Source organism: Zootermopsis nevadensis, unplaced genomic scaffold, assembly GCF_977971745.1.
Source record: "Zootermopsis nevadensis isolate Lab colony 2312 unplaced genomic scaffold, Znev_1.0 Znev_ptg000013l, whole genome shotgun sequence".
Lineage (NCBI taxonomy): Eukaryota > Metazoa > Arthropoda > Insecta > Blattodea > Termopsidae > Zootermopsis > Zootermopsis nevadensis.
Genome location: NW_028259145.1, coordinates 5,789,585 through 5,816,611, shown reverse-complemented (window position 1 = coordinate 5,816,611; position 27,027 = coordinate 5,789,585). Strand labels below are relative to the sequence as shown.

Below are 27,027 nucleotides of genomic sequence, written 5' to 3'. Positions count from 1 at the left end.
CTGCGTTCCCGAAAGACTTGTTTCCGTTCATATTGGGTACTTCGGTTGCCACTGACATCCTAATAGATCCCTTGCCAAAAAAAACCTCTCGTTGTCAGACACTTATCTCCATAGTGAACTGCCATTCTTTTGCAATAGTCAACTTGTTTTAACGCAATGTGATTACAAAATTCGGATCGTAGGTCGTTGTTTTTCTCAGGCTTGTTCGATTAATGTTGTGACTACATACAGAGTATCAGAAGAGACTGCAAACCAATGGTATTAACGTAAGCGAAGTTTCAAATTATTAAAATTCCCCACCTTTGCTGGTGTCGCAGAGTTCGAGGCGTGTTGGAGGGAATCTACACTGTTCTAGTTTAAAGTTGCAAGCTTATTCATGCTGACGTTTAATTAGAAAATCACTCACCCTGAAGATGGCGACGTACCTTCTCTGTGGAGGTGTTTGGATACGTTCAGCTATTGACTCAGATTGTCCTCGAAAGACGAGGATAAACATCGAGATTATTTTTGTTTCATATTTAACATGTGAACTTAGAAGTGAAGTTGCGGAATGCTATAAATGGCTGTTGTAATGTGCAAAGCGAAAATTAAAAATTATTAACAATCCATCCTCAATTATATGATATCGGCCATCTTCTTGGAGTTTTCCAGAATGCCTGTAAATGTTATAAATGTTTAAGCATGTGAGTAACAAGGAATATCGGAGGGGCGCAGCTTCAAAGTAAAGGTGTCTGTCCGTAATCGGGTGTCGAAGTGAGGGAAGCAGAGTGATGCAATTTCAAACACTGTGCAGGCGGCTGGTGTACCTCCATCTTCTGTGTGGAACTGCATGTAAGCGTCTGAAGCGAGAAGAACAAAAGACAGCCATACTTACCGACTTTGACATAACCCAAAAGTACGTGTTACCCTCTCGCCCCCGCCTAAAGCTGCTCATAGCGAACTACAGCGACGCGTTGGAAAGGAGAGGCACACGCGCGTGTTCTCGGTCTTTCTACATGGCTTACCCATCTTCTGGAAAAATACAAGAATATGTGGAATAATGAAGGGGCATCTCGCAGCTCGTGGAACACTGTCAGAGGAACTTACTATGTATGTAGCCGTCGGGCCCGCGTTTCCGCTTGATTACGGGGAAGATGGCGACCAAGTTGTGTCCAAGATGGAGGCGTACGAGTTGGCGATCTGTCACTGTCGAGAAACAGCAAGTTTCGCGACAGAAACATACATTGCTGATTTATAGAGAAACGGAACTGAAATTAATAAGAATAATTAATTATAAAAAGTCTGAGTTTTTGAACCCGTATTGTATTTCAAATATACCACGTGTGATCGTAGAGGTGGAGTGGATGCAATTGGCTCATTATACCGTCCAATGAAGCACTCTACCTGAAAATAGCAGTCAACATACGGGATCTAGGTTATCTTGATCATCTCAGCTACTGTCAGCTTCTCAAGAAGAGATTTCCTAATGGAATTAAAATTTTAAATAGTTCTCCTCAGACTGTATCTTTCGTCAGAATCGTCTTTTGATCTCCACAAACATTTTTTTTGACGTGTGCATGAAAAACGAGGTCTGCTGCTGTAAAGTGGTGGTTAAAGAATATTCGTTGTGACCCAGAATGCATTTTTTCCGAATTGAGTACTAAATTTCATAAAATTACTCCCGTATTAGTAGGATTTTGTGCATAGTTTCCAAAGGTTTTCACTAGGCAAGAAGTAACACACGTATCCAGCGGTAAGCGCCGATTACGAAGTTCAACTTTTGTTAAAAGCAGAAATTTGATTCCCTGTTAAGATATAATTTACAAATAGCATTGGGGGACTTACTGTAGATCACGTACCAGTTTAATATTAAAAAAACAAAGGGTGTACTGTCTGTTTTTTTTCATAATTTAGACAAGCCACACAAAGTTAAATAACATTTTTTTTCGAACATTTTCATTCCCGACGGATCCTTAGTAATTTCTGAACTGTCATTCCATAATCCTTACGAGCGCAATTTCGTCAATACTCCACAGAAACCGTCAGAGGCGTATCACCAGTTTCGTAATAAGTCTTTGTGACTTCAATGACTTAACCTTGGTTACCTTGTAATCGATTGCACTAGATTCACAATCGATTGTAGGTTATGTAGTATGGGATTAATTAGGGTAATAAGTGAACGGTTGGGTGGCTTTGTGTCAATAGCGTAACTCATGGTTTACCTTCGTAGGATGAAGCTTTATCATCGGCCGTGTTCGCTGCCTGTTTGTAGTTGGCTGCTTAAACAAATGACGATATATATTGTAACAAATGCCAGAGAACTATTTACTGAACACACATTCAGGTGCCCCAAAATGGTGTATAAACAACCATTACGTACGTTAGCATTGTGATATTAAAACAGTGATGAATTTTATTACGATCTTAAGATTGAAATACATTTCTTAGTTACACGATGTATTCCCACGTATATCTCTTGTACCACCTCGGGACTCTTCTCTGTATTTGAGATTATAATTTTGGAATAATTTCTAATTAAATAAAGCGAAAGGGAGAAACGTTTAGAAATGTGACTGCGTCGTCAAAGCTCGAGACGACGAGCGAATGTGCATAAATGCGCGAACAATTTAGAAGACGAAACTTTGTAAATGCTGATAAATTAACATAATTTAAAATTGAAATAATCGAAATTATAACTCGTTATTAAAATCATGTAAGCACGATAAGAGAATGCGATCATAATATGAAAATTAATTAAGCGAGAGTCTGCGGGGTAGATTAGTCGTCTTCGTTTCAGTAAAGTTACTCACCTGTTCTAGACTCAGTTCCTGGTTCGTAGGTTCAGAATATTGTACTAAATGGTTCGCATTGACTCAGTCCGAATGCCTCTGTTAGGAAATATGTTATCTGTGTTTATCGAACGTAATTACAAGATTTAAGGTAAATTTTTGTGCGATGACTTCCTTAATTTCCAACTGACATCCTTAGCACATGTGTAGAAATATCCGATGCACTTTTACATGAACCACTCGAATTAAAAAAAAATTGTGCCTTTACGAAATTACACTAAGAAACTCCAACTAACATTTTCCTACTTCTTGATTTTATATATTAAGTATGTATTATATATTAAATTTTGTCCGTCTAATCACAATAATTCTTATTAAATATTTAAAATATTACAATAATTAACATTTAAAATATTTAAATATTAAATGATGTTCTTTATCGAAATATTCGATTTACATTAGACCATCATTTTTCATGTTTCACGACATGTTTCAGTGTTTAATAAAATGGAATAAAAATCTGAAAAAGAACATCGTTTGACATCTGGTAAAAATCTGATAAAAATGTACGCTAGCATAATGTATGAAAATTGTATTTGAATTATTTATCGTTTTGAAGATTCATGTAATTATATACACCTGAGGATGGTTCTTTTAGGAACTGAAACATGTCGTGAAACATGAAAAATGATGGTCTAATGTAAATCGAATATTTCGATAAAGAACATCATTTAATATTTAAATATTTTAAATGTTAATTATTGTAATATTTTAATATTTAATAAGAATTATTGTGATTAGACGGACAAAATTTAATATATACTTATTATATCACAATATGACGTAACTTTACCATCTTCTTGATTTTACTTTCTTCATTAAGCTGTACAGCGACAATCACTGCCAGACTTGACTACATTAATAAAACTGGTTTTCTGATATAAGGTAACGTTTTCACAGAACAGGATGACGTAGAATTAAATAAATGTACGCCGACCGCACAAAACATCGGCTGGCTCCATTCTGGCCGCGGGTTGAGTACTTAATCCACGTGTACTGTCTGTCTGTGCGAAGAATTGACTCGACCTCGAAGCCATGACGTCATGCTGAATGCTGTCTTGCGCTTACTAAAGATTTCTCCACTGTTGGAGGAATCTGAATGATATTTGATGCTGTGGGAGTGGTCCGAAGATAAATTCAAAACAAACTGTGAAACTGAGCCGAAACACTATAAAACCGAAGGAAAACGATGTTTCTGTGCAGCGCCTTAGAACTTGTTTCCAGTATGGAAGCTACTGTCCACAGATCACGAGAAAAACCCTGCTGGGGGAATGTTACTTATCAGCTGGACTAGAGGGCTGCTATTGGTGGGAAGTGTGATACGTCAGAGTTTTACGCTACTACACAGACTGAAAACATCAAGCAGTTAAGAGTAGCGAGTAGTGAGTGCACCTCTAATGTGTTCTGCGGGTGTTGCGATAATATTCTAGATTAAATCGGTGTGCCACTGTGAGGTAATCTTAAAGCTGTACCCATTAGAACACATGAAAGATTGTTGTCTGTTGTTCGTTCAGTGGTTGTGGAACGAATGCTTTTAGGATGGGTCGTCACTCACCGCGAAATCTTGCGCATGCGCGTTTAACGAATTCCTAGCAGGGATTTTCTCCTGATCTGTGGACTGTACTTGACCACTCCGATGTAACCTGCTTGACTTGACTCCTCTAATACGACAGTATGACCACCCCAATGCAATCTCCTTGAATTAATTAGCTTAATACGCAGTATATGACGACCCCAATGTCACCCTGTTGGTTTAGACACCAGATAAAACATCTTCCAACTTCTGCGGTTTAACCACCGTAATGAAATTACATACCTGAAGAGAACAAGTCGCCTGTAACCACGTTTCTGGTTGTGTAATGTTCTGTTTAGTCGTAGCTCTTTGTAAAACGTGTATGTTACGGTGTTTTGTTGGAATAATTGCATGACGCGCGATGTCCTCTCCTCAGACTGTCGTTGCAAGTGGCGGTCCTCGAGTACACACGTAACAGCAGAGCCTCGAGTGTGCTATCGCGGTGTAACGCGTCCTGACACTTTCGGGCGCTGGGTATTGATTTACATTTGAATAAATAAGAGCTGGCTAAAAGCGGCAACGTGTAGGCCAACATCTGTATTTGGGCAGGAAGTGAGAGGCGTGCCTGGCTGTGGTTGTGAAACAGCGCTTGTATTAACATACGAGTGCCAGTGCAGTCTTGTACCGCCAGCTGTGAATAGGTAGCAGCGCCATCTGTTTGCAGCCACACAGAATTACTTGGGGGCGACGAGGGGGGGAGGGCACGGATGTGTTTGAGATCGTCTCTGCAAAGTTGAGAAAATGTTTTGTTAGAAGCAGTCCTTAAGTAATTGTTCTTCAACTGTCTCCATTGAGCAGAATCCTTCTTGGAAAGCTAATTGTTGCTAAATTAGTGAAGTACTTTCCACCTTTCATTAAACCTGAAAGTTTTTTTACTGGATGTGCAAGAGCCTACAGCTGATATCCTGAGCCAGTTAAATTCGGTCCAAATTTCACACCTGACCCATTTTAATATTATGCTTCCATATTCTTTCGGGTGTCCCAAATGACCTTCCTTTATGATTCATTAGCTAAAATTGCCAGTCCTTTTGCATTTCCTATACCTCCTATTCGTGCTACGTTTCACTTCCATCTAGTATTTTTTGATTAATTCTGAATAAAAATGACGTAGCTTCACGTTTTGAACTTTCATACACTTGCTTTCCCTGTATTGGAGCAGAGACCATTACGTAGTATAACTCGAAACAAAATTACATTTACACCGAAGTAGTGATAATATATAATTCTCCGTGGTTTATTACTTTTTATGTAGATTGACGGACAGACATACGAAGATATCAATAAACCCAGTACTTTATTAATTCTGTAAATTTATGTGTTCATTACGACCATTAATATTGTGATATTAGAGAGACAAAAGGATTATTTACCTTATCCATCTGTCGCCTCCCATCATCATAAAAACGTACACTTCGGTGTTTCGGTGCCATGGGCTGTCGGCCGGTGTTTGGATCCTGGCACGGGATGGGATCTTGTACTTCGCCAGCAAACCCTATGGGTAAAGCGGTCATCGAGGTAAATCAGCCGGAGAGTGAAGCTGATCGCTCCCCTTGTTCAAGTTCCTGGGCTAAGATGCATTCCTTTTTACATTCTTCCCACCTACGTGAGCCGGTGCTCAGGTACAGAGGCAGATTCACGCCAAAAGTTCTTGCAGCCAACGTTCATGACACGGGCTAAGTAGAAAATCCCAATTCTTCCGTGACGTATTTGTCAGTGCTTTTCCATAATTCTTGCCCAAAGTGGAATTAACGTCGATTTTGCAGGCTATGTCGCGTTGAATGCCGAAGGTCTCCTAACGTTTAGGCAAACATTCCTGTCCCCATTCTCGGGCTGAATATATGTGGCGGGAGGGTGTCAAGAAGGCCTTGTGTGGATCTGGCAGTGCTCCAGCTGAGTAGGGGGTGATTTGCATGATTTGGCGAACACAGAATCAACGTGCTGTCTGATCTCTGCACGCCTGTGGTTCAGGGGTGTTGGGAAGGGGTTGATGAAAAGCATAGGCGACGCGGTTAGGAAAATTCTTTTTCCTAGCCTACTGCTATTCTGTTGTCGCTGGTTTCCATCCACTCTGCTCGCTTGGTCATTTAAACCACAGACGAACGCTGTCTCGGCATGTGTCTTGGTCGTCCAGACGACGCGATCGGATGGTGTGACATTCAGCAAAGGAACAGGAGTTAATTACGGAGGAACATGAGACAGAGACTGCATTGCACACTCTGTGGACTTAGCAGGTGCCACGCCGCTCACCACATAGCATCCGTGCCGATCAGTGGTTGCTGTCATTAGCAGAACGTAATTTTGTTTGTTGTCCAGTGATCCTGGGGGCTTGTTGGAGTATCGCTGGTGTAAGGGTTTTGACGATATGGCGAATCTCTCATTTTAAGTCAGTGATAGGTTGATTACGTGTTGTACTAAGATCTTTCATAAAAGACGACAATCAGTTGTCGCGCGTAGACAGTTCGGGATTTCTGTGAAACCAGATGAGATGCCCATGCCCAGTCCACAGTCGATATTGGTTGATCAGTAAAGGATACTTGTCAGCAGCATAACGATCTGGAACCCCGTCTTATTGCAGAATTACATTTTTCATAAAACGCGCATTTTAAGGTTTTTGGAATTAGGCAATGGGACATCGGCTGCACACATGTAAAATATTTCTCTGGTTATGATTGAAGTCCCCATCATAACATGAAGTTGATACTGAGGAACGTGAATTTTGTTTGCATAGTTGCCACGGTGGTCTAGCGGTTAGAACGCTGGCCTTGTAATCCTGGGGTCTCGGGTTCGATTCCCGGTGGTGCTCAGATTTATAACTTGTGTTGGGCAAGGCCGTGGTCTAGGCAACACGGAGTTTTCCTCCGGGGGCTTCCCCGGTTTCTCCGTGGCATCCCAACAATTACTCCATTCACACACAGAAGAAGGCAATGGCAAACCACTTCTGGATCATCTGCCAAGAACGTATATGAACAGGTCCCAGTCCGAGAAAAGAATGGAAGGATCCTGTTCATATGGACCTGTCGTCAGACAGAACACTAAATAATAATAATAATAATAGATACAAATATTTCGAAACCTTGGCTGAAATATACAGAGTATACACAAAAGAATGGTGCGGTTTCAAAAGTTAATAAAATAATTATTTCTCACCTTACACGGGCACAGCATACACTGTCAGCGGCGGAAACTGTCCAAGTTTTCCCATGCGTTAATTACAATCCTTCGATGTATGCACTCTGGTTCACACGACACACATCCACACGGAAATCAAACTCATCCCAGACCCGGTGTAGCATGTCCGCTGTAATGACCTGCATTGCATGCGTTATCCGATCACGAAGTTCATGGATGGACGTGGGCAATGGTGGTACATAAACGCTGTCTTTAACCAACCCCCAAAGAAAGAAATCGCACGGTGTAAGATCTGGCGAACGGGGTGGCTAAGGGAGAAGGTTGTTGTCTCCATTTGCAGCAGCACGTCCGATCCAGCGCTGTGGAAAAAACACGATTGAGAAGCACTCGTACATTCCTGTTAAAATGGGGGGAGCTCCGTCCAGTTGTAGAATATAATCGTCATAATTGGTATTCAATTGGGGTAACAACCAGGTGAGAAATATTTTTTTTATTAACTTAACACCATTCTTTTGTGTATACCCTGTACAGCGCATTCCTCAGAAAACAAAGACGTTGTGAAAGTACGTGCCTGCCGCCGCACGTCCATGTCGTCATTATATACAGAAATACCTCGTTTTATTGCGCCTCGCAGATATTGCGTTTTTTTACAAATTGAAGTTTTGTGGCCATTTTTCCAACAAGCATGTGCTCACTTCGTGTCTCTGTGTTACATTTTGGTAATTCTCGCAATGATCTCGCATTTTTTTTAGACATTATGCTATTGCACACTTAATAGACTGCGATATAGTGTAAACATAACTTTTATATGCGCTGGGAAACCAAAATATTTGTATGACTCGCTTTATTGCGGTGGTCTGGAACCGAACCCGCAATATCTCCGAGGTATGCCTGTAATTGTTTTTTTTATGAAAATGGCCGATGCTTACAGTAACCCACCTTACTCGTCAGTCGTCCTCCCATAACGTTATTTCAGTCTGCATTTCTGCAAATTGTTTCTTCGTGTGTTTTCATTGCCATAGACGGGCTTTACTCTTGTAAACTACCATAGACATTCGCGTATTTCTGTTGTCTCTCACTTAATTTCGCATCTTGTACACAACCGGTTAGGCATGTTCTTCCACTTTACGTTCATTATAGTCAGTTGGAGCCATTTAATTAATTCGCAAGACAGACTTTAAACTCACTGCATCCTTTCTCAAGAACGCACGCACTGACGAGACGCTCCTCGGTGGAAAGTGTCAGAACACGTCGAAACGTTCAAGGAACTTGTTGTTGTTGTCCGTAGTAGCACACTCCTGAAAGTAAAATCCCCCGCAAACCTGGGGGAATCCTATCCACCGTGTCACGTGACAACCCTCTCTCCCCCTGCTTCAGGTAATGTATCGCCTGCCTTTAATATGCACCACGTGTTTCACACGTGCCGTCATCGTAAGGAATACCCTATCTTTTTTCACTCGGGTCGAATCTTTATTACGCCTTATACGCCATCGGATGGCGACTTACGGACGTTTCGTACATCGTTTCAGTTCATCACTCACACGTCATTCTGTAAATGAACGCAGAAAGATTACATTCGTTGAGAAAGCGTAGTTTCAACGACGACAGTAGCGAATGAAGAGTAATTATTCCACGAACCGAATTCCAAGTCTTAACTTCAGATTAAGACGGGTATGTTGTTGCATGAGCCTATAGGGGTGGCATTAGAATGTTGTACTACGTACAACTCGCTGATTAATTTGACGGCAGTGTGCCCTGAACGGCGCACATATCCTAGTAAATCAAATTCACTTTCAGTTGTTCTCGGCAGAATGAATACACGTACGTACTCGTGTAGAGGGAGAGTGTTACTATCGCAGCGCCACGACACGAACGCGGCGCAGTATTTACTGTTTTGTTTCAACACCGGAAACCACTAAGTAACCTTAGTTTCTATTTACTCAGTTCATTTATTATAAACAGAAGAGAAACCTGCGCTGATGTTCACACGAAGTCTCCACAGTAAGCCAAGTGCACGAAATTACTACCATCTTCAAAATAATCTAGAAGGTTCAGTCTGACGACAGGTCCATATGAACAGGATCCTTCCCTCCTTTTCTCGGACTGGGACCTGTTCATATACGTTCTTGGCAGATGATCCAGAAGTGGTTTGCCATTGCCTTCTTCTGTGTGTGAATGGAGTAATTGTTGGGATGCCACGGAGAAACCGGGGAAGCCCCCGGAGGAAAACTCCGTGTTGCCTAGACCACGGTCTTGCCCAACACAAGTTATAAATCTGAACCCGGGACCCCAGGATTACAAGGCTAGTGTTCTGACCACTAGACCACCGTGGCGGTTCAGTCTATATACATACAGAAAATGTTATCAGTGATCGTACAGTATGACACGTGGTTACCTGTGTACATGATCATTTTTTTTTACTCACGGTATATTTCATGACGTCGAAGTTGCTGATACTGAACAGCGTATAATAACATATATAATGTATTTGAAAAGAATGTGGATTTTAATAGAGCACTTCACTTCCAGTTTATTTATTGTTTTATTAACAATATTAAAACTCGAATTTGATAAACTAAACCAGCCTCGTTGTCAAGCTGACAGCCGCTCAAGTGTTCAGTAAATTTCCCAACTGGTTATGGAACCGGAATGTTGAATGTCGTGTTCATAATAGCCTGCCTATGGACTTAGGACTTGAATAAGATGGACCCAGTCCACAGCCTCAAATCCTTGTTCTGTGGGTCGCTTCGCCTTTGATTTTTAGAAATAGAATTTTGCAGGGGCGAATGCATTTCACGTTTTCCTACGTGAGCGAGATTAAGAAATCAGTTGTGGAATGCGTCGACCCGAAAATGAAATAATATTGCAAAGAGATGACGAGAAGAAGTCAGGCCCTCGTAAGTTAAAAATGCCTTCGGGTTCAAGCCGTGACTTGCGGATTGCATAACAACACTGCGTCATAAACAGAGTTTACACATCGTCGAACGATTTGTGATAATGATCACTGTTGATAAGGAAATATTCATCAGAGAATTCTCAGGTGTCCGTTGCGTGATATCAAACTTCATGAATTTAAATGCTTCAATAAATTAATTAATAATAATAATCTAAGTCAGGGGTTCTCAACTTTTTTCGCTGGCGTACCACTAATTCTAATTTGACATATTAAATGTACCACCAACCAAATGCGTTCAGGGAAAACTTGTTTATGTTAATATAGTCTTTTTATTTTCACACTTAATTCGCGTACCACTCAACATTAGCTCACGTACTAATTTGTAGTGTTCTGTCTGACGACAGGTCCATATGAACAGGATCCTTCCATCCTTTTCTCGGACTGGGACCTGTTCATATACGTTCTTGGCAGATGATCCAGAAGTGGTTTGCCATTGCCTTCTTCTGTGTGTGAATGGAGTAATTTTTGGGATGCCACGGAGAAACCGGGGAAGCCCCCGGAGGAAAACTCCGTGTTGCCTAGACCACGGCCTTGCCCAACACAAGTTATAAATTCGGGCACCGCCGGGAATCGAACCCGAGACCCCAGGATTACAAGGCCAGCGTTCTAACCGCTAGACCACCACCGTGGCGGTAGGTCACGTACAACACAGATCTAAGTACTTAAGTGCAAATTACTTACTTATTTGATCATTATTTTGTCTAAAACAACAGAAATTGTATTTATCTACGGTATCGATCAAGTAATTAAACAATAAATTACGTAAAGAAGCTAAAGGGACCAGAAAAAGCAAACTTCGCATGATAATCTCCCCCCCTTCCCCCGAACTCTCCTGCCGGGACAAGCTACCGTCTCACGAAACCGTCAAGGAATAGCCGAATTCTTTCGGAAATTAAATACAATATTCTCGGAACACGACGGTACCAGGCGTTTGGGATGTCGCGCCTTGAAGACTCATAGGCGTTTACCGACGTTTCAGAGGTGCGTACTACCCCCCCCCATTATCAGGGTGATCTCTCCCTGATGATGGAAGCAAGACGCATCTCTGAAACAGGTCAACATTTACGAGACTTGAAGGCGAAGTGTTCCAGAAGGCCGTCATAAAATGTTGACTCTTTACAGTTTTGTACTCTTGGATCGCCGCCGAATTTCTTGCTTTGGAGTACAACAGAAGAATGTTATCACTACATTACCGCTACTGAACACACAGACAATTTTGGTGTACTTCGCGAAGTTATTCGGTGTTATCCTCAAAGGGAATGTGAGAACGTAACAGGTTACTGAGATAAAGACACGGAAATAAGGAAGAATAAGACATACGGAGTGGAAGCACCCTAGCCTCTTTCATATTTAGTTTTTATTTTCAGCAAAGTTAAACACCGGTGTAGCGTTTCAGAAAGATGGAAGTGGCCTCTTATTTCAGGGGCGTGTTTTATAAGCAAAGGGAATGCAGAACTTTCAAAGAAGTTAGTAAGCAAAGCAAGAACTTATGTTTTGACACGTGCTGTAGCCGTCTGTGATAATTAAAGGTTCGTTTATATAACTGAATGAGAGGTTCTCTCCTCGACATTATGGAACTCTACGAAGAAAATGTGAGCCTTCCCACAAACAACTTCGTCTCTGATGCTGTTTACAGAGAACGCACGGGTAAAATGTGGCCTGGCGGCGACTAAATTTCCATATTAAGAGCAAAGAGCTTGTTATTCAACTCACACGCCTCTTATTTACCTCGTGTCGTCTTTATTTACCGACTGTCAAAAGTGTCCGTTTCGCCCGGCGTTTTCATGGTAGACCTAAGACATGAGACACGAGTCTAATAAAATGAAGAGTTTTCGTATCTAATAATTCGTTATGAGGCACATCCATTTACGTCATGTGCGTTTCACCAATTTTCTGCTCATAATAAGCTTTATAAACAGTTTTGATTACAGTAGAGTTAACCCTCATATGCAGGGCTAGTCTAAATGATGTTCCCGGTTTGAAACACATGTTACTCACGTTTAATGAAATTCAGATGCACAGAATTGGTACCGATGGAAAGAGAAACTCTCCGAGTTTATGTTGGTATACTTCGCGGCCGCGTAGTAACACTTTTCGCCGCCAGGGGCGATATGAGAGAAAATGGCTGTCATCGAAGACAGGGGAGCCTTTTGTGTCCTGGATTTCCACGTTCACCGGCCTGTTATTAGTGTGCAACGGCATTTCCAAACCAAGTTTGCGGCAGATCCACCCAGTGGGCATACAATTCGTAAGTGGTATTCTGAATCTAAGAGAAAAGGGGTTGTATCTGCGAGCGCGTATCACAGCAGCCATTGCAGCAATCGATCATGATATGCTGCAACGTGTCTGGGAGGAACTCGACTACGGGCTGGATGTGTGCCGAGTTACCAAGGGGGTTCACATTGAACACCTGCGATGTACTGAAACAAAACTTGGAGAGATTCTCTTTCCATCGGTACCAATTTTGTGCATCTGAATTTCATTAAACGTGAGTAACATGTGTTTCAAACCGGGAACATAATTTAGACTAGCCCTGTATATGACACAGCAAATACGCCATGATTCGTTGTCACTTATTACAAAATTCAGATTCATAACTCGAAAGAATGCGACGCTTCTAGATTTTTTGTCATTTACCGAAGTCACATGTCATGGTGAAAGTGCCGGAATATACGGTTTCCGGTGAAATGAGATCGTTTTATGCATGATTTCTTTTTGCGATGTTCATACATCCACCTAACATACAGTACGGAAGGAAAAATGGGATCGTGTTTTATGTGAGAGAAGACGATCACAGGTGCCGCGCCTTTGGCTTTGACCCCTGATACACTTGGTCCGTACAAGGAGTGCATAGCGAGAACGCATTGTGGGCTGATCGTGTCTGCCCCTCTGTCCGTCCGTCCTCCTGTCCAATAGATTCAACTCTAGAACCATTGGACAGATTTTGATGAGATGAGGTGTAGAGATTGTGCCATTCTGCACGACCTCGTAATCGTGATTTTGGGTATCCAATGAGCGGTGATAACAAAATGACGGATGAGGAAAGTCGTGAGGTGGACAGTGAAGGTGCTTCGATCTGATGGAAAAAGTGGGAACTGTCGAACAAGGCGGATTTAATGCCTGTAAATGCACTTTGCAAGGAACGCGTGAGGATATTATATGTATTCCGGCATGGTATACACTTTCTGGCGTTGTTTTTAAGGCATTCTGAATCGTGTGCAGGAACATTTTCGTTCACGAAATGTCGCGAAGGATCAGCGTAAAGAAAAAGTCTTCATTAGCTGGGACGTGGTTAAAAGAACTAGATGGTAATCCAGGATACCAAGATCGTGGATCCAACGTTTCGACCCGCAACCCAAACGTGAAACATACAGGAGACAAATTAAAATTTTTTTTACAATTTTTCTAAAGTGTAGCTACTTTGATAAAGTGCGGTTGATTTTAATTTTAAATTCTTGGCAAAGAATATAACAAATAACAATTGCAATTGCCAAGAAGTTAAAGAGCAGATTATTTATTTTCTCGGGTTCCTGCTGCCTCGCAGTTTGCAGAATTTCGTGTTCCTGTCTCCTACGAAAAAAAGGAATGAACGTATTGCAACGGAATAATAATCAGGGAATGGGTTCTAGGCAAGGATTATGCGTTCTTTTTCAAGGCGTTACGCTCTGCATACTGCGATTATTTGTCGTATGTAACATTTTGCCTGTAAACACGCATTTCGCATTTTTAAAGGTAATAGATATTTTGGAATATATATGTTACCGGCAATGTATAGAATACCTAAAGTCAGTAGGCAAAATAAATCTTAATGATAATATTGTTTGGTTGTGTAAATTAAAATTAATCAAAGTCGATTGGGCAAGCTGTCAAGATGGAGGTTGTGCAAGATAGTCGCGAAAACACTAAGCTACTGAATCTGAACATAACAAAAACTTTGAGAATTGAAAAAAATTGTTTTATATACTCACCTAACTTAACAAAGTTTTTGAGAATTTAAAAGAAATGTTTTATTTACTAACCTAACCTAACAAAAGTTTTGAGAATTTAAAAAATTATTTTATGTACTAACCTAACCTAACAAACGTTTTGAGAATTAAAAAAGTTTTATATACAAACCTAACCTAATCTAACCTAACCTAACAAAAGTTTTGAGAATTAAAAAAAATGTTTTATATTAAGTGTTTGCAAATATAAAAGATAAAATAAAACTTTATAAATCGTATTATAGAAACTTCTTTGTTATATACTTTGCCTAAAGAATCTGAGACATTTTATAAAATTCCTAGGTATTCTACAGAATACCTTTACAAAGTATAAAATAAACTGTTATTTTCATACTTTGCATAAAAGATCTAGGCATTTTATAAAATGCCTGGGCGTTCCATACAATGCCTGAGTTTCATACTTTGCCTACTAACTTTAGGCTTTCTATACATTGCTGGATTTCATAGTTTGCCGGTAACATATAAAAAGATGAATAACATACGCCTTAAAGAATGAACAATGAGTATTTTACATGTCTGAAGAGCTTGATATCAGTTGACCCAAGCGATGCGTGTCCTTTATTTTGCACGCGGATACGCCCTAGCAGTTTAAATGTAAGAAGGGAGTAAGTGACACCACTTGCTGGCAGACGTCTGTGTTCCGTCTGGCGAGTCGGGTGATGATGGTGAGGGCGATTGTGACCTCTTCTATTGAGTGCTGAGTATTAGCCGAAGGGATCTTTCACGAAGTTTGTTCACAGTCCTACGTTTTTCTAATTGAACTGTGGGGAAGCAGCTGTGAGCTAGTGTAACCAGCGCACTTTTACGTCAGTGAGTTTGTGACTGTAAGAATGTGTTAACTTGTGATGGTTAAGGTCTCTTTTGCCTGACTAGTGGGAAATCTGTTGTCGCCCTACAGCGTTCTCAAATTACACAACATTTAAATGGAAGCACGCGTAATATCACCGTCTTCTGTTTAAACAGTCGACCAGATGGGCGGTCTCTAATTGGCAAGCATTCTGCAAAACATTTTCTTGGCTGCCTTGGAGATTGCCATTTTAGCGACAGATCTGTGTAGATCATTTGTGCCCTCGGATATACCAATTTGCAGAATAAGTTATGCAGGAGTTATGAATTTCTTTCTAAAATTTACTCAGGCAGATGCTCCACATAAAAGTTGATACAGCGTCGAGTCTATGGTCACTTTGCCTACTTTCATAAACTGTGGCGTTTTAAAGCCACGAAACGAGTTGAGTCACTTACGTACTCGTAAATCCTCCATTATAGGTCCGTAGCTTAAATGTCGATGTCACTTACTAAAAAGCACCGGATTTGTCAGACATATTTAGTTTTGAAACAAAAAGTGGACAAAATTATTTTTGCTCAAAATTCTTATTTTGGACCAACCTACGACTCCCTTTCTCTCGCGTGATCTTGGTGGATCACTCCTAACTGTTCCCATTCTACATACCTCGCCGCTGCTCCTCCGAAACGTCGTCATCACAGCCCAGTTCCACGGTTCTTGTGCTGAAAGCAGGGTTATCGTTGATTCTTTTATGGGTACATTATTTTTATCGCATAAACTTCCCTCGGAAACAGCGACTCTCTGCCTTTCCTACCAACATTACTCGTTCCTTGCCGAACCATGAAACATTTGATTCCTTAAGAACCGGCCTTCTCCATCTTGAGAACTAAATCCTATTGTGTGCCGATGCCTCGTAGGTCTGCATTGTAAGTGGATTGGAGCTCCTTGGCGCGCTGCCTCACCCGTTCTATGGAAAACAGGACGCTTTCCACCCCATTGATCAGCGTGGCGATGACAGGGGTATTCTTTTATTTCGCTCAGTTGGCACTGATGGAGAAACATAGCTGTTAACGAACAAGTTATTCTACTGCATTGGATTATTCAGAACCCAGACTGGCAACTGCGGTCCTTTAATTACGAAGATAAAAAAGTTTTATTTTTCCCTTAAATTTGCAACAGTGATGCATACAGGGCATGTCAAAAAACTAGTACCCCAGATTTCATGCGCTTTCGATGAAGAAGGATTCGTGATGGTTACATTGTGACGATTTGCTCGGGTTTCTTCTTATTTGTCTGTAGTTCGGCTCTTCATCCGTTGACCGCGTTTGCTGAATGGTAAAATATGAGATTTCTGCCTATGAGAGACCTTCTTAAGTAGAATATTTTATTGAATGTGTTTGGATACGTCGAATGTCCCTTGTGAATGGGCATAGGAATTCGAGTAGCAGCTCAAAATAATCAGTCATAGCATGTTATGTGTCCACACTTGAGTGGCTGATCGCCCGAGAAGATTTAATTTAGGTAACGAACCTTCGAGTTGCAGTAAATGCGGAGAATTTCTTGAAGAACTTCTCAAGACGACCTCCGGTCTATGTAGTTGGTTCACGACGGAAACGCACTAGTTGCGTGATCTCTTTGGCTGATCCAGCGTCCGCTTTCCAGACCGCTAAATAGATTTTATTAAATGCACAATAAGTCTGCAGTGACTGATACAGAATGCACGTGTGCGGTTTTAATTTCCTCTGGTTTTGACTGAAGAAAACCGCGAAACACCTCGGCGGTGTAGATAGTCGGCCTGTGTTTTGAGTTTGAGCGCTGGATTTGGCGAATACGAAACAGGGGTGCCAACCATTCGACCGCTATGTTTTGTCTGTTCCCGTCATTTATTCACTAAAATTTAGTGACTTTCTTGTTGTGTGAGGTCGTCCTCGTATTATGATGTCCGCAGTTTCTGATCTCGCATTTAGATAGTCATTTATTGTTCTGAATGGTGTCGCGAGATTCAAAACGAGGTTTTCAACGAGTGTGTTGTTTATGAGGTCACACGGGGTCAGATTAGGCGAGTGTACGTTAGATATTTTTTTTTCTAATTTGTAGGGCTTTTCAGTCAGAAACAAATTTACCCAAAGTGCCGTGTGCAAATGCGTAGTGGTATGATCTTCTTCTCTCGTCGAAAATTTAATATTTCTTATCAATTGCCGCGGTGGGGTCAGGTCGAACATCACAAGTTTTCAAGAGCTGCAGTTTGTAATCCTCGGTGCTCAGCGCTTTCCAGTCCGACCGGACGGACATACTTGTGTTGCAGGAAGTGTTTTCCACCTCATTAGCTCCTGTCCCCCCCCCCCCCTGTCAAACGCAATCACATAGGGTTAAATAAACCCAAGGCAGTCTAACTACGAGCGTGCTAACCCGGTTTGACAGTGAATAGGCCTACGATGTGTTGACGTTGAGGAGCCCGCAATCAGCATGGAACAGGACACGCGTATTGCCGTCACGTACCAACGTGCTCAATTCGATTATAACACAGCGTCACAAGTCGATGTACTATCGATTGTGTACAGTTCATAACAAAGGAGGCAGTGCCCGCGCGTTCCAGGTGTAGACGAACCGTAACAATCATGTTTGAATGTAAAGCTCGTTCTGGACGTCGTTATAGTTGGTTTAGAGCTAAAAGTTACGGCCGCTTTGTCAGTTGGGTGGGAGATGTCGGTAGAGATTGTCGTCCCATTGCGCCTGGCAGGAATTGCGTTTTTTAGGACAATGTTTTGAAATATTCCACTACCACTTCCTGCCGACTACGTGCGTGTAGTACGGAAGACATACAGACAGCTCCAGTGTTTCCGCACTTTTATTTTAGGTTCCGTGTTCTCGACAGTGAGCAGACACGAAATAATCCAAAAAAGTTTTTGTTTCGTTTACAAATTTGAGCCTAACGTTCCTAATTTCGATACTGTCCACTCCTGAAGGCAACAGCGTCAGAATGCGCAAGGCTGCATATTTAGAGGCTGAAATTTTATGACTGGATGAGGGAAGTTTGACCTGAAGTTCTTGTGCGCGTTTTCTTGGGACATTCCAACATAACCTAACTAACCCCATAAAACAGCATCCTTCTTGCGAAACGTATAGCTGATCATCTAAGCAAGAAATTTCCCTCCACTTACTGGACCCGAAAGACAATTGCTCAGTTAAAGGGAACTCGAATCTAGCCCCATATCCTGATGCAAATGAGTCAATTTTAATATTATCCTCGCATCCACGTCTGGGTCTTTCAATTTGACTCTTCCTGTCAGAATGCTGATGAAAATTCTGCACGCATTTGTCATTTCCCAAACGCGTCCTACGTGTAGCGCCGGTCTCATTCTTTTTGATTGGATTATTTTATTAGTTGGTATTCAGTAAATAATGCAAGTTATGAAGCTCCCTCAAAGTCCATCCCCTGTCACTTCCTCCCACTTCTGTCAAAATTTCCTCTCAGTACTGTGTACTTGAACACACTCCTTCCATCATATTCTGCGTTTTCTGTGAGTTCTCGTATGAATTCTGGTCTTAAGCTGAACAAAGAAACGGAAAGTTACACACACGGGTCTGTTTAGGCCGATTACCCTAGTAGATATTTTATAATCCTAGCAGCAAGAAAAACAGAATTTGTGTCAACTTCCTTGCAGGTCTCATGTCAGAATACCGTATTATAATTTCGGCACGCGATCTACTGAAAATGTTAATAGGTTCCTTACATTTCTTGTCTTGAATTTTGTAGGATTATTTTAGCGTTTGTGGCATAAATGTTTGTGCTACCATCTGTCGGGGATCCTAGGAGATGCGTGTTGTACCCACTTAATAACTCGAGAACACTTGATGGGATTTTAATTAAATTTAGTATGCCTGGAATGCCATTAGAGGTCAGTCCAAAGTAGTTCTTCTTATTTCTCTGCATTCAGTAATACCAACGTGCCGGAAGCTCAAATTCGTGAGGTGGGGAACATGATGACGTTGCTCTTACGCGGTGACGCCATAATGTTGTTACGACAGTGTCCTTGTAGATTTATCAGCATTGTTGCATTTATTTCATTTGTGATTTGCTGTTATCGTCAATGTTGACGTCATACTCATTAATGTCCTTTAAACGCATAATTCAAAGGGCATGTACAAACATACGTACGTACGAGGTGCGATCGGAAAGTTTAAAGACTGTGTCAATAGAGGGCGAACCGGATGTAGTACGAGCTTCTGCCGCTAGGGGGTGCGGCCTACATTCATAGTGAATCAGTGTGCCAGCCGGCATCATCGAATTAGCATTTGTTTCTTAGTTACGGGCGTTTTGGTAGTGCATTACACCGACCCTCCTGCGATTTCGGAATGGCGTGTGCATCAAATTTTGCCAAAGACTCGCCAAAACGGCTACGAAAACCTATGAAATGCTAAAGCAAGCATTTGGGGAGTCCGCAATGGGTCGTGCACAAACGTTTGTGTGGCATTCACGTTTTAAAAATGGCCGAACCTCTGTCGATGATGACGAGCGTTCTGGACGACCATCTTCGAGCACAACGCCCGAAAATGTTACGAAGATTCGGCGGCAGGCCATTCACGAAGATCGACGTCGTACCATCAACGACTTGTGCGACATTGTTGGGATAGGCTATGGGACCTGTCAGCTGATTCTAAAGGAAGAACTCCACATGCGACGCATCATGACAACGCGCCAGCGCACACCGCCCTCAAAGTTCGGCAGTTTTTGGCCTCAAACACCATGGCCGTCATCCCGCACCCTCCTTATTCGCCGTGCGACTTCTTCCTCTTCCCAAAGATGAAAATTCAGCTAAAGGGAAGGAGATTTGAGACGATAGAAGAGATTCAGGCAGAATCGCAGATGGTGCTTGACAGGCTGACAAAGAAAGATTTCCAGGGATGCTTCCAGGCTTGGCAGCGGCGCTGGGATCGTTGTGCTCACTCCCAGGGGAACTACTTCGAGGGTGATGGATGAATTTAATACCTGAGATAAGTGTACGGGTTTTTATACGCGCAGTCTTGAAACCTTCCGATCGCACCTCGTACATACAAAGCATATTAATTGCAAAGACAAACGTAGCACATTTTTAAATAGTGTGATGAGACTGGAAAATGTGTACGAAGTATCATACAAAGTGAGCTGTCATGTTGCTCGTTGTCGAATTCACTGACGATGCCATCCTTTTTTTGGAACACACACACACACACACACACAGTTTGTTCCAAAAAAAAAATATGTACGCATTCAGTGAATGAGATGAATATATTTTAATAAACTAAACCATTACATACGTCAGCACTGGAACTTAGTAAATTAGCGAATCTAGTGTTAGTGTTCAAAATGACCACCGTTGGCACAGTTGACAGTGAGCAACTGACTGACGAGGTCACTATCCCGAATAAAAATGTGTATATAACGCGGCCGTGTATAGGGAAGACAGACCTCAAAATTCACTTCTATTGGTGACTGGATTAAAATGAATCCAATTGCGAGTGGCATTCGCGAAAATGTACTTAAAGAGAGAAATACTTAAATTACGCCTGAGAGCGAACCTATTCTATATCTTGATTGTAAATTTATATTTCGCCACGACTCGGTTTACAGAGCCTCGAATGTGTAACAGAGACTGTTAGTTTGAAGATAGCCTTCTACATTTAAATCTGGAAGGTGCCCAGTTAGAATATTTGCCGGATTACTTTCCGTCTTGTTTCAGATAGCGCGTGGTTTTCCTCAGTCTCTCCGGGCAACGACCGCCTCATTCAATGTCTTCTTTGCTTTAACCAGCCTCTGTCATTTTCCCGTCTCATTCCACGATGTATGAATTTTTCGGTTCAAGAGACGTCGTTAGATAATCCATGAACCAGTGAGGTAGGAGACGGTGCCTGCACTTTGGGGCCGCGACCCGTGGGGCTGCTTGCCAGTCACAGAACAGCCTCGAGTTGCCAGCGTTTAAATCGTTAATTTGAATTGTGTGCACGTTCCGTTATTTCCACCCGAACTACTAAAAGTAACAGAGGAACAAAGTTACCCTTTATGTCGATCTGCCCTGCCGTAGTTTGGATCGGATATTACGGCAGGAGGAGGACGAGGAAGTGTTTCATAGTTTAATTACTTTCGGAGTTCATATTTCTAAGCTGTAACGTTGCTCGCTGTTTCGCTGCTTTAAAACGCTATTCGAAGTGGAAGGGAGGGTGGGGCAATGCTGCAGCAGACTGGAATTATTTCCACTTTTGTTTTTTTTGGTCAATTAGCGTTTGGCTGTGTGATACCGGAACAGCTACTTGGCTGTCATAACAGCGAACCTCGCCAAACAGTAGAGATGTTTTGGAAACCATTGTGCGATCAGACACCAGACAGAGAACATACCGAGACATGTATGTGTTTATTTCATGATTCTGTATCAACCGAGTAATGCGACAGTCGAAAAGTAGGTTCTACGAGCACGAAGTCTATGGATCACAGAGCTGCCCTTGGCCTGTCGGATTCGCCGAGGACGTGAATCGTAAACGTAGGGTACCGATGTGTCGTCTGAGATGTGAACTATTGTTATTTGTTAGCTGCTTCGGTGTTTGCAGTTTTTATTTACTTTATTAAATTTATCAGGCGTTCGTCCAATGCTTTGACTACAGACTGGATGACCTGTGTTGAATCCCCGGCAGTGCCAAGGATTATTCGCTTCCTCGCCGCATCTAACGTCCGTGTGGTCTGCTCGTCCACTTTACTGGGGATACACCCATCAACTGCACCACTTCCACGTGCTGCTGAGGTCAACGTATTCATGGAACCTCCCTCATTTCACTCCTCACACGTCTTTAAGTTAATACAGGGCAAGTCTAAATGATGTTCCCGATTTGAAACACATGTTACTCACGTTTAATGAAATTCAGCTGCACAAAATTGATACCAATGGAAAGAGAAACTCTCCAAGTTTTGTTTCAGTACATCACAGGTGTTCAATGTGAACCCCCTTGATAACTTGGCACACATCCAGCCTGTAGTTGAGTTCCTCCCAGACATGTTGTAGCATATCATGATCGATTGCTGCAATGGCTGCTGTGATACGCGCTCGCAGATCAAGCAAGTTCTGTGGTAAGGGTGGCACAAATACTCTATCTTTGACGAACCCCCACAGAAAAAAATCACAGGGCGTCAGGTCCGGTGAACGTGGAAATCCAGGACACAAAAGGCTCCCCTGTCTTCGATGGCAGCCATTTTCTCTCATATCGCCCCTGGCGGCAAACAGTGTTACTACGCGGCCGCGAAGTTATTTTATTATTTAGTGTTCTGTCTGACGACAGGTCCATATGAACAGGATCCTTCCATCCTTTTCTCGGACTGGGACCTGTTCATATACGTTCTTGGCAGATGATCCAGAAGTGGTTTGCCATTGCCTTCTTCTGTGTGTGAATGGAGTAATTGTTGGGATGCCACGGAGAAACGGGGGAAGCCCCCGGAGGAAAACTCCGTGTTGCCTAGACCACGGCCTTGCCCAACACAAGTTATAAATTCGGGCACCGCCGGGAATCGAACCCGGGATCCCAGGATTACAAGGCCAGCGTTCTAACCGCTATACCACCTCATCTTATTATTATTTAGTGTTCTGTCTGACGACAGGTCCATATGAACAGGATCCTTCCATCCTTTTCTCGGACTGGGACCTGTTCATATACGTTCTTGGCAGATGATCCAGAAGTGGTTTGCCATTGCCTTCTTCTGTGTGTGAATGGAGTAATTGTTGGGATGCCACGGAGAAACGGGGGAAGCCCCCGGAGGAAAACTCCGTGTTGCCTAGACCACGGCCTTGCCCAACACAAGTTATAAATTAGGGCACCCTGGGAATCGAACCCGGGATCCCAGGATTACAAGGCCAGCGTTCTAACCGCTAGACCACCGTGGCGAAGTATACCAACATAAACTTGGAGAGTTTCTCTTTCCATCGGTACCAATTTTGTGCATCTGAATTTCATTAAACGCGAGTAGCACGTCTTTCAAATTGGGAACATCATATAGACTAGCCCTGTGTGTGCTGAAAGAAGTAAAGAAGTTTCAGGGTCACGTGGCATTTAGTAGCCAGCGATGTACTGGGTGGAAGAGTGGCGGAAGCGTGGTCCAGGTGCACTGTTAGTGTCTCGTCTTCACTATCTGAGAGAGTACATAACAATCTCCTCAACAATCCCTCTTTATTGCGTTTCTTGGTATATTTAACACCGGAGAGATAAAGTGACCTCAAATACAGTTATGTCGCTGTTGCAAAGTTTATGCGAGTTTATTTCCAAATTAGTTACCATCACTCAGTAAAAATGTACTTTTTATTGGTGTCGTAGATCGTGGCTTTGGCCAAATAATTGGAAGGAACTATTTCTTCAGGAAGTTACCACGAGGCATATAAAGGAATAGAAATTTGCAAAGAAGACGTTAGGAAAATTTCTTCTTTTCACTTTTGTTTATGGACATCAGTGTTTATAAAGATGGCAGCGCGATCCAGTTGTACTTCGACAGCGTATCATCACCCTTAAATTTAAACTTTAAAATACGCCAAGTCTTGTCTGGGTTCATAGCGATTCAAATTCTTCCTGCTTTGTAACTTACACAATGCCGTTCGTGCAGGCTCGACGTAATGTTTTCTATTTCTAACCCTTGAGTTTGCATTTTCTGAGGGCTTAGGGCCGCCGGCCTGTCTGCAGTCTTGAGCACAGCCCTGCTGTCCTCTCATTAATCCAGCGCCAGTCTCAGGGGTGGTGAAGGAAGGAACATCGCTGCTTACAAGATTGGTTTGCATTATGAATATTAACTAACTCCATGCAACAGTTCCTCGTGACATGCTGACAGTCGCTCAGATAATCAAGAAATTTAAAGCGATATTTGTTCCATTGGAGAAGACTTCGAAAATGTCCTTCAGTCTACTTCTGATTCTTTCAAGCTGTTCTTTTAAGGTTTACAAAGATACGTGTTCTAATATTTATCGCCGTACTGTGACGTAGTGATTACTTTATGTATTAAAATACTGGAAAGCGTCAGAACAGGAACTATGTTTGGTCGCGTAGTAACTGGACACAGTCGGGTAAACGTTCTGAAGAAAACAATGGACTAAACTGTCTTTACTCATTTCCATTGAACATCGTCGTCTATTTTGTGTGTGCAAGGTTCGACGTTTTATTCAAGACGACCTGTAGACAAGACCGCGTTAAAGCGAGTATTCTGATCGCGCTGCACTAAAATGCTATTTCAAAGAGTTGACACGTCTGTTACAGACGTAAAATTTAGTTCGTTTTAAAATTCAGATTTTATCAAAATTTAAATAGAAATGGTGACTTTAATCCTCATGAAGTCGTGCATTTGGAGTTTTGCGTTCACTGACCAGTTGGAAATGTTTATTTACAGCTTCTTTGTGTTGGAAAGTGATGAAATCTTGGATTGGATGTTGTGAAATTGTTCCTTCGGATTTGTTCAAAAATAAAAACCGAAGCATTTGTGAATGTGCGTAATGACGGCTGCAGAACTCAATCACATGAAACTCTAAATATTTTATTTTCTTATTCAAAGATGTAGTTTGCCAGCATGGGAGGATGATAATTTTTAAGTTACTTGTATTGAAATTTTCAGAATCAAATATTTGTAGGTATTTTGCTTAGAATCAATTAAGTTTTCTAGTGGCTCAGTCATTAATTCTGTTTCTTATGTATGTTAACTTCCAAGTATCGCTTCATTCTTAGCTCAAATACTTGGCTACGAATTCTTAACAAACATTTGACATTTCAAGTTTATCAGAGCCAAGGACGTTTACTACTCTTTTCTACGTGGAAACGTAGTTCCCCAATTTAATAATATTTCTTTTCCTGCCGACAGAATCGTGTAAAGCATTCTTACAAAAGTCTTACTTACTTTAGGCTTGAAACATTGCAGTGTTTCTTGGTACCTGAGATGAACGAGACAGTGAGCATTATTAGTGTTCACCAATCACGTTTCTTAGTGTTTAAACTCGAGTCGTAAGTGTTCATTGTCATTAATCTTGTCTTCAATCAACACCTTTTTGAAAATTACGTCACAACTTTGCCAAAACGTCGCCTTGTATTTCCATGGAAACAGTGAAACGGAACTAGAATCTGGCGCGTAGTGCAAACTTCCGACAAGTAGCCACAACCAAACAGACGCTTCTAAGTCACCGAAGAACGTCGTGACGCCTTGCATCGCCCGGCGTTGCTAGCTTTGATAAGCCGTGCGCTGTCTGGGCTCCACTGCACGATTTTGATGTGACCTTGAAGCGTGCAATTTAGTGACGGCTGCTACAGATCGGCTTTGACGTCGCATCGCCACTGAAATCTTTACCCCACTCATAGACGATCATCGGCGTTGTCCACAATTGCATTCCTAGCTCTCGCAAAGGGTTTTAAGATATGAATTACACCTGTTTTATGTGTAGTCTCAATTCTCTATGAAGACAATAAATTGTAAGCTGATTTATTAAGTTTTATCTGTCGTCTGATATAGTTCGTTGTATGCGTTGTGCATCGTGCTGATGTAGCACTCTACTGTTAGAGTAATGGCAGGCGGGGACTTCATCTGGCGCCAGCGGATTGCGGTTTGGGCTTTGTAATTCACACGGATTGCGCAGAAATATGAGTAGTGTAACAGTTTATATGAAAAATGATGCACACCGCTGAGTTAATAGTCCGCCAAACCATGTCACAGCCAACGAAAGTCAGTAGGAAAATGGAAATTGGAATTAATATTGTGCTGGTTTCGGAAATCAATATGACAAGTAGGACGAGTGTACAGCAATCACAGTGGTGGTGGTGGTACATAAATATGTGGTTTCCTTGTTATTCGATTGGCAGACTGAGTGCTGTGTTACAGCCGACAAATGCGTACAGCAGTCTTCATTGCCCGAAGCCTTGTCACAGGCCTGGGATATTATCCCCAAACCCAACATCTTCACTGAGACTTGACCCCAGGAAAATATTTATTAGTTGTGGCCTGTTTAGCTGCAATCTCCTCACCCAAAATGAACAACTTATGCATTGGCGTCAATCTTTTATCGTGCTTAGTTTCCGTTGTTACTGGAACCGCCCTCACCGGGACTCGAAATGAGACTACGTTTTCGGACTCCTGACAAGCATTGCAGGGTTGGTGTAAATCGATATTTCCGTAGTCGAGTTATAAGCGAACACGCACATACACTTTTATATGTTAAATATTAATGTGAGATTACTTTATAACGCTTTGTGTGTCAGTGACTTTACGTAACGTCGAATGAAGAAATATTTTATGGCGACTTTGATCTGCGAATGAACAGGATGTGTGAAAAGAGATTCTTTGTGTTCACATTTTATCTGGAGGGAGTGTGACGGCACAGGAAGTTGGCAGTCTGGAAACCTTTCTCTGTTCGGGGACTCGAACCGGGCACTTTTATAACGGGAAACAGCTTTAACGCGGTCGCGATGGATGGTAAACCGCTGACTGCGATGGGGAGGAGAACCCTTGGTTCCGTGGTTCCGTGATTCGTGTGTCAATATTATGTAGACTTTACTTGAATATTGAATGCGACAGCAACTTGATTTAGTCTTCCGGCTGCAGCTGAAATTTGTGCTTCATTTGAAGAGCACATCGGCGTGGAATAATAAACGCAGTCAGGGTGCCGAAATTACGTCTTCTGTCTAACAGGTGCGGTTGTTCCTTCCGCATCTCAGCTGTGCGGAGAATTGAGTCTGCTCCAATGGCGTAGAGGTTTTCTCTCTTGTCCCAGCAA

At 42.0% G+C, this 27,027-nt stretch overlaps 1 protein-coding gene across 8 annotated transcripts in view; it reads left to right on the top strand.

Annotated features, from left to right (window-relative positions):
- LOC110834417 (uncharacterized) overlaps positions 1–27,027 on the top strand; it is a 206,668-nt gene that overhangs the window by 29,749 nt on the left and 149,892 nt on the right. The gene's annotated exons all lie outside the window — the stretch shown is intronic.